Below are 14,844 nucleotides of genomic sequence, written 5' to 3' on the forward strand. Positions count from 1 at the left end.
ATGTGTTTTGCACGAAGCCAGATCGGAAGCTTTTTGTAATCGTGTTTTGGATAAGAACTATTATGTGGGTGTGGTATTACGGTACCTCAGTCTAAATGCAGAGGACAAGTACATTCAGCGTGTATCGTTGCCGCTTCAGGTCTTCACGTTTTGCTCTGAACAGGTTACTCTGTTAAGAGCAACACGGAATGCAACTTTGTACTTCGACGCAAAATGGTGCGTAGATCGCGGCCAGCCAGGAGAGGAGGGAAACATAATTTATTGCTACACTGAAGTAACAAATATTTACAGAAGAATTCTACCTGTGCTCGAAATGGTAAGTGCTACCCATGGCACTAATTTAACTGCATCTTTTTTTGGATGTTCTAAATAATATTGTGCTAAAGGAGGCGTCAATTGGTCAGCCATGTCTAGGATCGTAGTGGGTTGGAACTGGGCTCATATATATGCTATATTAGAGAAATTTTGTGGTGTGAACTTGGAGGTATACTTGGACATCCTGTACAGTGACATCGTATCCGGTACTGCCTCTTTCTAGCATCAGTGTTCAGCTACATTCCATGGGACTTCAGGTTGGCTGAAATGGAACATTCAAGGCAGAAAGATGTTTAGAGCTGCGAATTATTTGTCATTACCTATTTGAATAAGCTGGCTGTATGAATGTCACTCACCAAAGGCGTAAATACATCTGGTGCAAGAAAGTTTTGACAACTGAAGCTGTTAGAGATGGCTCTAAATGTGCAAAATTGATGTCTTTATTGTGGTTTGGAAGCAGATGATCACCAAAGCGTGGTACCAAAATGCTATGCCAAATGCCTTGAAGTGTTTCGCATTTCCAACGACGCAGAAAACTTTTTACTTCACTTGTAAGGTGTGCAACGCCGCACCTCTTTCTGAGTGAAAAATGTTCCTCTGTCTGTAAGTGAAGTGGTTATACTGTATGGCTAACGGCTCTTAAACATCGCAATAGTTGCCCAATGTTTACCGTGTGCACACGTACTTATCACTTCGAGAGCAACAGTGCAAGTAATCGCTGACTGTTGCAGTCGCAGAAGAAAAAATTGAAGTGATCCTGATTTATGAAGAATGTAAGACAAATGGTTAGGCTGCTGTTGTCTTGTATGGCGAGTATTTTCCAGAGAAAGCTTGTTCTCTTTCGTTATTTCACAAGGTTGTGAACGCCTTTGTGTCTGATGGCAGCGTACAGCCCTAAAAAAGAAACGAAGGAAATGTGTTACAGGAGAAGCTAATAAAATAGCTGTATTAGCGTCAGTGCACCACTCCCCAGAGATAAGCGCCCGGCAATTACACAGTGATTCCGGTATACCATAGGTTACTCCCTGGGTCAAACTGAATCACTGTGTAATTGCCATGTGCATATCCGTCACAATACTGCATTTTCATAAGTATCATCCATACCATGATAGATGCCCAGCGTATTACGCAATTGAATCGTGGTAGCTGTTACACTATGCTTACACTCGTTGGTGGATCGGCAGAGGTGGCCCTATCAATTGGCCCATTACGTCACCGTATTTATTTTTTTGGGGATTTTTAAAAGATAACATGTACCAGCAAGTGCCAACAGGCCATGAAGACATGATCGACCACATCAGAAACGCCTGTGCTGACATTTCCGCAGATAATTTAAAAAGCAGATAACTAAGTGTATTGAACTTGGTAGTACTACGCTTGACCACTTATTCTAATTGGAAAAGTAGAGTAGTGTTTGCCTCGAGCCACAGCCCCAGTGGTGTGTCGAGTAGTCCCCTGTTTGATGTTCGGAGGTATACAATGTTGTTAATGGCGTTTCCAATTAGAAATTATGAAATACTGGCCTACATTACGCTCACAGCATGGAGGTGGGGTCGCTCGTGCCACTGGATATTCAAGGGTCATCGAGTAGCAAATCGTAGATTATGATTGTGTACCTGTTTCTGTTCCTTCAGTTACAGCGCCATCTGTGGCAAAACGAAGAAAATCCTTAAAACAGAATTATGTAGATTTTGCCATAGAATCATAATCTACAATAAAAAACGTGGGTTCCCATTGAAGATTTCAAAGTTGCCCCTCCGCCATCCATGCACAGGGTGGGGTGGGTGTGGAGTGTGGTATCATTGGATGTCCCTCTCCAAGGCAAACAAATTGGAATTATAAATTCTTTTGATGCACTGTGTAGTTTCACACTGGACTCGCATTCGGGAGGACGACGGTTCAATCCCGTCTCCGGCCATCCTGATTTAGGTTTTCCGTGATTTCCCTAAATCGTTTCAGGCAAATGCCGGGATGGTTCCTTTGAGAGGGCACGGCCGATTTCCTTCCCCATCCTTCCCTCACCCGAGCTTGCGCTCCGTCTCTAATGACCTCGTTGTCGACGGGACGTTAAACACTAATCTCCTCCTCCTCCTCCTCCTCCTCCACTGTGTAGTTTTCTTACGAATTTATGGACAGCCCTGCAGGATTCATGCTGTCAGTTCCCTTCAGCACTACTTCAAACATTAGTCGAGTCCGTGCCATGTCCTGTTGCAGCACTTCTGCATGCTCGTGTGGGCAAATACACACACACACACACACACACACACACACACACACACACACACACACACTGTAGAGCCAAAGAAACTGATACACCTGGCTAATAAAGTGCAGTGTGTGTTTGTGTGTGTGTGTGTGTGTGTGTGTGTGTGTGTGTGAGTGAGTGAGTGCTATGGTTGTTGCCTCACACATAAAAATGTCCCTCGCCCTGTCACTGTCCCAATGTGATATGCACATTTGTCGAATAGGTCTTGCTGCTTGTCTCCACCCCACGTCAGAGGCATTCACATGTAAGCTTCACTTCAGAACACACACATGTCACCTGTGATTTAGTCATACAGTAAGCATGGCAGCACAGATCTGTTTGAAGAACAATGAGGTATGCTTTCTGTTTTATGGACTAGCTGACGATAATGCGCATGAAGTTCAATGGTTGTATGAGGAATGGTACTCAGCAAAACGCCACCCACACCCACAAATGTTTACAGCCGCATGGGGTAGGCATGCAGTTTGAGGTGGCTTGCCATGGTTCATGCAGCTTCCCCTCATCAAAGGTTCAAGTCCTCCCTCGGGCATGGATGTGTGTGTTGTCCTTTGTATTGTATTGTGTTGTATTGTATGTTAACCGGGGGCCTATAAATGATGGAGAGGCTCCGTCCCCACCACAGCCGTAGTGGTCCACAACCCCACAACGACTAAGGCAGTCCACTTCGCCCCTTTGCTGCCCCACACCGAACCCAGGGGTATTGTGCGGTTCGACCCCCAGTGGACCCCCCCGGGGAACGTCTCACACCAGACGAGTGTAACCCCTATGTTTGTGTGGTATAGTAATGGTGGGGTACGCATATGTGGAGAACTTGTTTGCGCAGCAATCGCCGACATAGTGTAACTGAGGTGGAATGAGGTGAACCAGCCCACATTTGCTGAGGCAGATGGAAAACCGCCTAAAAACCATTCACAGACTGGCCGGTTCACTGGACCTTGACACAAATCTGCCGGGCGGATTCGTGCTGGGGACCAGGTGCTCCTTCCCGCCTGGAAAGCCGTGCGTTAGACCGCATGGCCAACCGGGCGGGCATGGGTTGTCCTTAGCATAAGTTGGTTTATGTTAGATTAAGTAGTGTGTAAGACTAGGGGCTGATAACCTGAGCAGTTGGTCCCACAGAACTTACCACAAATTTCCAAAATGTTCCAAACATTTACAGCAATTCACCAGCGACTTGGCAAAAACAGGCATTTTAGCAGAATCTTATGGTGATACTGGAAGACCTCAAACACTGGGGCTGCATTTGAAGAGACTGTTCTTGAGCGCTTCGAGTGGGCACCTACAACAAATACTTGAGAGGTTCGACATGACATGGTGGTCTCTCATCGGTTAGTGTGTGAGGTTTTGAGGGATGATGGCCAGCATCCATTTAGTTTCCACCCAGTCCAAGACCTAAATCCTGTGGTGGACTATGAACACAGGCTAGGGTTTTGCTGGTGGTTTCTGCGACATGTTGCATGAGATCCCAACTTCCCCGCCATTATGTTGTTTACCCATGAGTGCACTTTCCATCGGAACGGTCTTTATAACACTCAAAATGTTCATTACTGGGCAACGGGAAATCCTCACCAGCCGTATGTCCACAGACACCAGGAATGATTTTCACTCAACAGTTGGGCAGGAATTGTGGGTGACCATCTTATTGGACTGGTCTGTGTACCTCCTCGACTTACCAGGGCAAATTACCTTCACTTTTTGCAAGAAACTCTACTTGGCATGCTAGAAAATGTTCTTCTGGACATAGGGTTATCTATGTGGTTGCAGCATGGTGGGGCACCCGCACATAACAGTCGTGCTGTGTGTGGATATTTAAATAAACTCTTTGATAGCTGGGTAATTGGCAGAGGTGCTCATAGGACATGGCCGCCATGATCACCAGACACACGGCACCAGACTTTTTCCTGTGGGGATTCTTCAAGGTTCTACTTCCCCCATCTGGAAGTGAACCATCTAGAAATGCGGAGGAATTAATAGGTTGGATTCAACATGCTGCTAATCACATCACAAAAAGCCAGGAATCTTTGAAAGAGTTTGTTAAAACACCGTTTGACATTACCAAGCTTGTGTGGCATCAGAGGGTCGCCAGTTCAAGCATCTGCTTTAAGTAAACAATTTCCAAGATACAAAAAAGGCCCTTTTCAGGTCCAACACAATTTGTAAAAGAGTCTCTGTACATGAACTAACATCTTTTGACGGATTTGTTGCTGGTACGTCTTATCACGATACTACAGTGGACGTGTCATGACCCAGGCAGATTCAACCCCAGAGTGGAAGGCTGGCGTGCTACCACCGAGCATGTCGCCTTGGATACATCATGATCTCCAGCAGGCAAAGCATTCCGGTGATGCGCTGTCCAGAGCGTTTGGCAACAGGGCAATCCTGCAGCCAATCTGAGTGCATGGCACCAAGTTTCCATAGTTTAAAAATTGTGTGTTGTCGACCTACAAAACATTAGTAATTTTGCTTCCTATTGGCATCTGCTATCCAGGGTTAAAATTTCATGTCCAAATTTTTCTCCACCATATATATATATACACACACACTGATGAGCCAAAGAAACTGATACTCCTGCCTAATATTGTGTAGGGCCTCCCGAGCATGTCGAATCGCTATAACATGATGTGCTGATGTGCTGACTGATCTGGCATATCATCTCCAAGATATGAGAAAAATCTAAACATCCCACTCAATTAAAAATATATTTTGTGTGCATTGAATTCAAGAAGAATATGGTTCTAAACATTGACCCGTGAGCTGTGTATTACCATCCTAGCATTCACATTCAAATTTACAGTTATGCGGACTTCAGAAGGTATGCACACAACAGGAGTTCGGAATGTTAACCATTTTCAACAGAATGATAAAATATTTCTGAAATGGATCACAGATGTTGTAGTGTTCTGGAGTACTAGTTAGATTTGTCACATATACACTAGTTGTTAGCCTCTTTGCACCAAATAGACTGTGTTTCCTCTAACTAGCCAAACATCCATTCACCACTGAGAAACTGCCTTTAATCTTAGGTCTCATACAGGTTTCTCTCTCATGTAAAACTACTTTTAACGTGATGTTGTAATACTACATTCATATGCATTTTTCTGAATAAAGAAGGGAATGACAATAAAGTTCTTGCCTAAGATATCGTGATCCATAACAGTTTTTTACACATTTAAATTTGTGGTGGTAACACCTGTAATGTACAGTCAGATCATTGCAGTTGGAGTAATACATCCTTTGAATTAGCACATAGTAATCAGCAGACTGTTTCATAGCAGCAGTACAATTTACTTTCAAATATTAAAATTAACTGAACTACTAATCCATACCTTGGTCCCCTCTAATACAAAAGCAATGTCATTTGAATGAAAACTCATATTTCTGTATAGACATGCAATACACATGTTAATGATATCAAAAATGATTTCAGACTTACCTAGAGTCTGTGAAAGGTCTCACCTTTAATGATAGCATAAACATCAGTTCATTTAAGAAAAAGAGGGATTTTCTTTGGATATTATCAGGTTTCAGTGAATATGTCACTTCTTTGCAACAGCACAGTTTATTAGCTAGTGGATTTAGTTTTTGAATTTGTCTTCTTCCAAGCTGTTATGAGTTTTGTTTCTAAAAGAGGGCTAAATTGGTTAATAGTTAGCTAATTTTATATTTTAATTTCAGAGACTATGAAAGGAATGAGTGGTGGATCTGTAAAACCCTACAGCCTCTCTGAGGCCAATAACGATCCTCTAAATGAAACTATTATTTTTTAAATGATGGGGAAGCAGATTGAAAAACACATGTGGTCATCCAGGTCACCTGTACACCTCAAATCTGTTATGAGTTCCAAACTAATGGTTGAGGGTAGACCTAGGAAAAGGAAAACAGAGGAGTCTAATAAAGACACTTTGTTCAGCAGGAATGTGTTTTATGCATAAAAAGGAAAGCAAGCTAAAGAGAAGCATAAATGGTGGAGGAAAGACATGAGTGGGAAATAGAAAGCCATGAGTAGGGGTGACAACAACATGAACAGAAAATGGAACTAATTAACAAGAAAATAAATTTGAAAAAAAAGACAAAGATTTGCAAATGAATATCTTTTATATTGTTATAGCATATTACTGCATTTAATTTTTTGAATAAACTGTATAATTACAGATGTCAAAAATTGTTTTTCTGTTGCAACAAGATACAATTTCACAGTTGTGCAAAACAGATTCAATCAATGCAGTTCTCACCATAGCCTGCTGAATGCTCTCTGCAGAGGCTGAAGTATGAATTTTATAAGTTTCTAAGGTGGTATTTGACGCCAGAGGAAGCTCATTTTCTCCTTGTTTCTGAGCTATATTGAGTAATACAGCACATGCAACAATAATAATCACAGTTGTTTGTAATTTAACTCTCAAGTCTAGTGATAACACTGGAATTCTTCACTTGCAAATACCAAAACACCTTTCTAATACATTTCTACTATGAGTGTGAGTGTGCCGTACATGGCTCGTGTTGCCAGCACCATGTATTTTACACCCTGTTTTTAACATACTTCCACCTCACAACATTAATTTAAATTACTACTGTCAGTGAGTTGCTGCTTTGCCTGACCATGAGCGGCGTTAGCAGTTCTTGTAGTATCTTTGCTCGACTGCTATTACTTCCCATGTGGTTGTCTGTTGTAAAGAGTTCAGGTCCTGAGTTTGGGCTGCCAATCTGTTGGAACATGTCTGGAGTGCAGTCCAGACCTGCCACTCAGGGATTTGCAATGTGGCAGTAGTAAGGCTCGCCTGTGTGTGTGTGTGTGTGTGTGTGTGTGTGTGTGTGTGTGTGTGTTATTTCCACTGATGATTATTTTAGGTGTTGTTGGCATTCTGCGGCCAGTCGGTCAGTTGCTATGGACCAGGGAAGTTATCTCCATGTGGTGCAGTCAGCTGGGTTTGTGGCAGTCCCTGCACAGTGTCGGAGCATGTGTGGAGCTGCCCGATCGCTACGAGCTTCGTGGTTCACCAACCCAGGACGTCAAAGTTGAGTAGTGGTTTCAACTACCCAAGCCATGTCCATTCATGTTCTAGTGGTTCGCTTCGGTGGTTCGCTCCTGGGCAGGTTTCCCTGTGAGCAACACCGAGTGTTTCTATTGCTGCAATTTAGCTGCCATGTGGTGCAATTAACTATAATGATTGACTACAATTCGAGTGCACCAGAGGAATTTTCTGCCTTGCAGCTGTTAGTGTTCCGGTTACCTGCCCTGGCCACTAACGTAATTTCAGGCAGCGTCCTTTCTTCACCTGTTGTTGCTGCCCAACACTGTGGGTGGTTTTGACAGCTTAATACATAGACATATTTGATTGTGGATAACCATGGCTGTAACATTTTGTGTTTGAATTCTCATGTACCAATTGATGGCAAGCAAGTCTTTGTGTCGATTGGTCCATGGCTATCCCTTGGTTGGGTTCTGACGGATCAAGTGTAGTTGGGCTCACCACCTGTCTGACCTAAGTGAATGAGGGCAGACCGACCTCCCTGGAGGCTTCTGAGTGCCGTTGTCTTTATTGTCTTTCCCAGTGGTGTTTAACTATCTGTTTTCAGCTATTTAAAATTTAAGGCTTATGGTTATATTTTTTTTAAAAAAATTGGAAAATTAATTGTGGGCTTTAAGCCTTGCAACTTATTCTTAAAATTATCTTTCAAGCTTAAACATTGTGGCCTTCTTCCTTTAAAAGATTATGGTAATATATTTTAAAATTTTGGAAATTTAATTGTGGCCTTCAGCCATTGTATTGCACCTTGGATATGTTTGTTCTATCTACTTTGCCTTGAGGCTTTCCATCTAGCTGTGATATATGTTTTTCTAAAATTATTTTATTTGCTATTTTAACTGCATTTTTAAGATTTCTTGTTTGGAGACCCTCAGCCATGAAAGAGTTGCATTTGGTAAATGTTTGGCTATGTGTCACTTTGGCTGTAAATGTGTCATTAAATTGCAATAAATTACAATTAGAAGGTGGAACTGACCCCAACCTTATTTGGCCCTTTCCACAATCCTAATTACCTGTTCTGCCTAGCGGGTTTAGAGGGCGTATCAGTGAGATTCATTATAGAGCCTCTCTGCTTTGTTTCTGGGTACATCAAGTGGTGTTGCCTAATATCCGTGAGCCCTTAAAGTCTCCTCTTTCTAAGTGTGCCCTTAACCTATTATTCTTCAAAATGTTATTATCATGTGTTGAACCAAGTCATCTTGCAACAATGTCAGTGATAAGTAGCTCTGCATTGACCAGTGCTAATACATTTATAGAAAAATAATCTGTTCTCTTCCTAAACATGGTTGACTCCGGGTGATTAAATTCTTACGTGGATGCAATCTAATGCACCCAAAACTTTAGGCAATATTGCAGTACGAAAGAAGTTTAATTTAGTACTGTCAATTTCATCTTTTGCTAATCTTGCAATAGCACTGCTTATTCTTTTTACTATTTGAGAAGCAGTTACTGTGCTAATTCCTATGTAACCACCAAGTGCAATTAGCATGCTTCCTAAAGCATAAAATCTTAGGGTTAGATGTAGTTGGCTAATCAGTGATACAGCATTATTTCTGAAATGAAAATGTAACTTGCAGTCTTAGATTTGTCAAAGATTCTTAGATTTGTAAAGTTTTAAGAAACCTTATAGATGAGCCAAAAAGAATAATTAAAATCATAATAACACAGAACCAGAATGTACCTTTGTGTTTTGTACTGAGTTTGATCACATGTAATACCAAGGACTAAGCAAACTGGTGGTATTGTTAGGCAGAATTGCTTAAAGAATTCTAGATTTTGTAATGTTTCATAACATGTTACTCTGATTTTCACCACTTTAGGTCTCCTTGTATATATCATAATTTGACTGTCATCACTATCTTTAGAGTGACTTTCAAAGAACGGAATTGCCATTTAGCACATAACTTGTAAGTATGCCTGTGTTAGGAGTATACTGGAAGACAATGCTTCAATAAAAAGAACTGCCAGTTGCTGTATATTTTATGGTCATGTGTCTCATAACTGGGCATTATAAAATCAAACTATCAGTAAATGTCCCAGAAACAGTTTACTTGACACTAAAAACAGGACTAAGTGGGCTACAACTGTCAGTATAGACCAACCATTTTGGATCCGAACTTAAACACCTGACCCGCTGCCCAGGGGAAAATGCACATTAATGGCTTGCTCTTGCCACATGTACTTGGAGGTAATATGCAACCTAAAAAATATATAGCGATTGTGTAGTAAAACATATATTGAAACATGTTGAACAGAGATCACTGCAAATGATTTATCATCTATCATTCACTACAGGGAACTAAAATGTGTCGTTAAGCAATTATAATCTCTTTCATCCAAGGCAGTACTCTAAAACTAAGTATCTAGTAATGGTGACCAGTTTCAATGTTAATTTTCTAAATCAGCATAATAGTAAAATGTAGTAGAGTATTTAGCTTACTCTCTTAAAGTTATCTATCAGTTAGGTTAACTACTAACTGGAAAAATCTTTGTAAATAAGTGAAGAATCAGTTATCGCAGGGTAATACAAGTTGTTCATGCATTGTCTACCCATGATGGTCAATTTTGTACTCTCTATGACATCTGTCTGTGCAACAGATATTTTCTGGAAATCCTTCAGGCCAATACATGAATAACTTCTAAATATTAATTCCAACCTTTAGAAAAGGCCAGAGCACTTTACAGTCAAGATATGAAAAACTTATACCCCATTCGTATGCACTCAGATAATCAAGAAACAATCAATTTATGGGACTGACTGATTGGGTTTAAATTCTTAAAATCCAAAAGGCATGAATCACTTTTTACTTAATTTGTTGTTTCATTATTGAGCCTGCTTCAGTTGCATAAATGGCTATCACAATCATTAACTAATCGAACAAACATACTGATACAACTGAAATTACAAAAATCTCCGACACATTTAATGTAGATACACTGTTTTGTACATTTATATACCTTCTGATAAGGAGCTTACTAAGGGTAGGTGCTTATCATACAAGAGGCAGCCCAAAATAGAAAAGCAGTACCAGAATTTAGAATAAATAAATAAATAAATGTGAAAATATTTTATACCACTTAATTTGTTTGTAAACTGTTACAGAAAATTTTTCGCCAAGTGCAATACAGTCCTGAACTGCCAATCTTACTCATATTAGATGGATGCCAGGGCTTTTGCTCATGTTTTAGGTGTCATAAAAGACACTCTGTAAATGCCACTTTAGACCTACATATGAATCCATGAGAGCGCAGACTGTTCTGTATGTGACATGAAGAAAGTCCTGGAAAGGTAAAGGAAGAAGAACAACAGGCAGAGATTATTAGGACATTAATGTCAAAAAATGATCAAGAAACATGCTAGAGAATTTTAGAAGTGACTTCCCATTACACGAAAGAGGTCCTGTACATTCCTGACTTTAATATGTACCAGGTCACTGGTGCAGTATGAGCTTCTTGCTACTGCCAATACAAGTTAATGTCTTTTTCTTTTTTTTTTAAAAAAAAGCCTCTTTTTTGGGTCAGTTTAAATTACAACAACCCTGAAGGTAACACACGTTACACATGCATCACAGTTCTAGAGCATGTAAATCAACCAACATCAGAAACAGCACAACTGAGTGATGTGGCCACAGCAGGTGGACTGCAGCGAATCACCCATGCCCACTCACAGCTGAACTGCAGTGCTGGAGAGGGGCAACAGCAGCAAATCTTGATGCTGAAGACTCGAAGGCCCTGACCGTGAAGTGGACATCAGTCACTGCTTAATCATTCATCTTGGTGTGTTGACAATAGTCTAGTGACACTGTTTTTGCTTTCTGTGGTGTCAGGTTTCACGATAAACAAACTTCTCATCTCCTGTTTTCTTTTGGTGGCCACAAATCTTTTCTGAGGCTCGTGTTTAGAAACTTCACTCAACAAAAGTTCAGGTAAAGCTGATGGAGACTGCATAGCTTGAAATATGGGAATCAAAGAGGACAAACATTTCCTGATGACTTCACATGCCTCTTCAGATTTGGTTTCATCCAGACAGAGATTAAACTGTTACAAAAGCTGTTGTCACCCATGTTCCATGGTTTCACACTGTCTTGATATGCCAGGCTTTTGCAGGTCCTTTATTATGATGTGTTGATTACTACAGCTACCTGGCTCACAGATAATCAAGTGAATGTCTGAGGACACGGATTCACTATCATATTTTTAAGCTGTAAATACACAAATTAAATGAATGTGTTTACACATGCTGAATTTTATAGCTGCATCAATACAGCTGCAGATGTATTCACTAATGCAGGCTTTGCAGTGAGAATAATGTAGCTTGTATTTACATGAATTATCTTCCAACTTTTTACTACACTTGTCTCCTTACTGGTTGGTGTTGCTGCTTTCCACTCTCTGTCTCACAAATCACATGTTCAGGTTTAAGCTCCTCTGATGATCAGCACTGCTGCCTTATGGCTGCTATTTTAGATGTCACTTTTCCCTTGCTCAAATGTAGAAATGTGTCGCACAACTTGTCTTGCAAGTAGTGCATAAGCGCGTGAACGGCCACGTCCAGTCACTTGGGTTGTTTTCTCTTCTGATATATATGCTTTATCACACCACGCATCCTTTATAAGTGCATGTTGGTGCTAAGGCTGTTGTGATGGTGGTAACAATATGTCCAATTTGTAGATGTGGTCTTGTAGGTTTTGCAAAATACATGCCAAATTCAGAAACATTTGGGTCTGTTTTCACATACAGTATAGACTCTTCTAACATTCCCTGGAAACTTCCTTGGTCACTGTGTTCCATTAATATCCTAATAAGCCTATATGTTGATACTTGGTTCTCATGTTCCTTTACCTTACACAGATTTTTCCTCCCTGCTCTGTCAACATGCCACGAATAGGACTATATGTGCTTGAGTGCAGTCATTATTTTGTACCCTTCATCAAAAACTCATGTTCCATGTGAGATATCAATACATTTGCCTGAACTGACACTTGCAGGGAGTTTTTCATGACGCTTAAAAAAACTTCAATAACTTGAAGATCTCGTTTATTCAAAAACATGAATGAATATGGAAATCCCTGCCATAATTCATCTAACACCGCTAAAGATGTCAGTTCACACATCTTTGTGGGTCTCATTAATTATTATTAAAATGAAATCTTCATTTTGCAGATCATATTTTTCTGACACAACACCTTGCACTTTATAGAATTGGACAACAGAAACTGTTTGCCCTATATCCTTCACCCACGAACCTACACTAACATAATCGTTTGAGTGTCTTATAGTCTCAGACTTTAAGGTATAACTTTGTGCTATGTTATGTATACCTTTTCTTGCCAACAAGTTCGGAAGTTGCAAACCATTATACTGAACTAGGTATCTAAAACAGTCAAGAGTATGGTCAAATGAAATTTTCATTGCTATTTTCCTAGCTCTTTCCTCTTGTTCACATTTCAAGAGTCTTAAATGGCATATCTCTAATTGATGACCCACATGCATCCTACAGAAGATAACTTTAACTTTACCAGATGCTAGCTGGGAAGTGACCACTTTCATTACTGCCCAATATTTTTATGTGATGTACATTGTTTTGAGGGATTTGTAAATCACATTACAGTGGCACTTAAATCATTACTTTATGTTTTCATCTACGCATTAAACCCTCTGTCCTTGTACATGCACAAACTCACTTAGAGTATCTTTTTCAACTGTTTACTTCTACTCATAAAATTGACTTTCATGACAAACTTCATGATTCTCCTCATAGATAGTTAAATCATGGATCAAAGAGTATTGCAGAAGAATTCTTTTTATTTGGGTTTGCTAAAGTCACATAAAGCACACAACACTTTACTCTCTCATTCCGGTTGATGTACAGCATTCTCATGTTGCCTGAGTGAGTCTGCTCTGGGACTGGAATACCCACAAAACACACATTTAAATTTTTCAACATTGCCAACTGGATACTTAGAGCAAATGTTGTGACAGGAGCTTTTATTGCTGTTATGTGTAGTAGTGCACATATTGCAACTATATTTCTCCAGTTTTCAAATGAGAGCTGTTTTAATACAACCAAACACCTAAAAAACATACTTGAGCAGTACAAAGACACAGAAGATTACAGCTGGTAGACTTTCACTGTCTGCCACCAGGAAGGGCTATGAGCTGCAGATTCAAGGGCTTCTAGCACAACTGATCGACATGCTCAATCGGCATGAAGATTTGCTGTCCCTAGAGACAAGTAGGTTTATGTTGAGTTGTTTCTCATGTTTGCCACTCGTAGCGACATCTAGTGCTGAATTCTGGCAAGTGGCCAGGTCAGCCTGTCCAGTATAAGCTGGTTCCTGAAGGGAAAATTTGTAACTGTGTTGGATGTGTCCATCTGGATCATTCTGATCCACTTTGTTCAGAAGAGGTAGTTGCCAAGATGCCAAAGTGAGCGGATGTATCTCTCAGCCAGAAAAGCACTACAGCTTGCATACATTTGGGGCTGTTTTTAAAATCCTATGAGAGTAAACATGTTTTTATATGTAACAAGTTGTTATCTTGTAATTCATTTGAGTGAAAATAAGGGGAGGGCAGTGAGTCCTCTCATGCCATGCACTCAATACTCAAGTGTACAAACACAGGAACCAGAGGCATTCAGGTTAACTTGTGTACGGTTTTTAGTTCTCCCGGCAAGATACAGTGAACATGAGAAATATTTACATTCACTCACATGTTTGTTCATTCTGGTGCATGTGAGGAACTAACCATGTCTGAGTTGCACATGTTTTCAGATTGATGTTGAGCGTTACTGAGGATTCTGCAGCATGCTTTGAAAAAAACAGCTAACACCAAAGTTTGGAGCTCATAGTTGATTAGGCTTGTGTTGAGCACCAAACTTGAGAAATACAGACATGGACACTGCCAGCCATTAGCTTCTGTAATGTCAATTACTCCTGCTGAAACATCTTGCAATCGGAGGCTGCACCCCGTCTCTCCAGCTGCAGGCATCTGTGATGGCACTGCTGTTGCAGTCTGAACTGCTCTGCAGTGCCAACTGCAATCTGTGTAGTGAAATGAGTTTTTCAGAGAGGACAAGATTAGTCAAATGAAGAGGTTGGTTGGTTGGTTGGTTGGGGAAGGAGACCAGACAGCGAGGTCATCGGTCTATTCGAATTAGGGAAGGATGGGGAAGGAAGTCGGCCGTGCCCTTTGAAAGGAACCATCCCAACATTTGCCTGGAGCGATTTAGGGAAATCA

Source organism: Schistocerca americana, chromosome X (assembly GCF_021461395.2).
Source record: "Schistocerca americana isolate TAMUIC-IGC-003095 chromosome X, iqSchAmer2.1, whole genome shotgun sequence".
Lineage (NCBI taxonomy): Eukaryota > Metazoa > Arthropoda > Insecta > Orthoptera > Acrididae > Schistocerca > Schistocerca americana.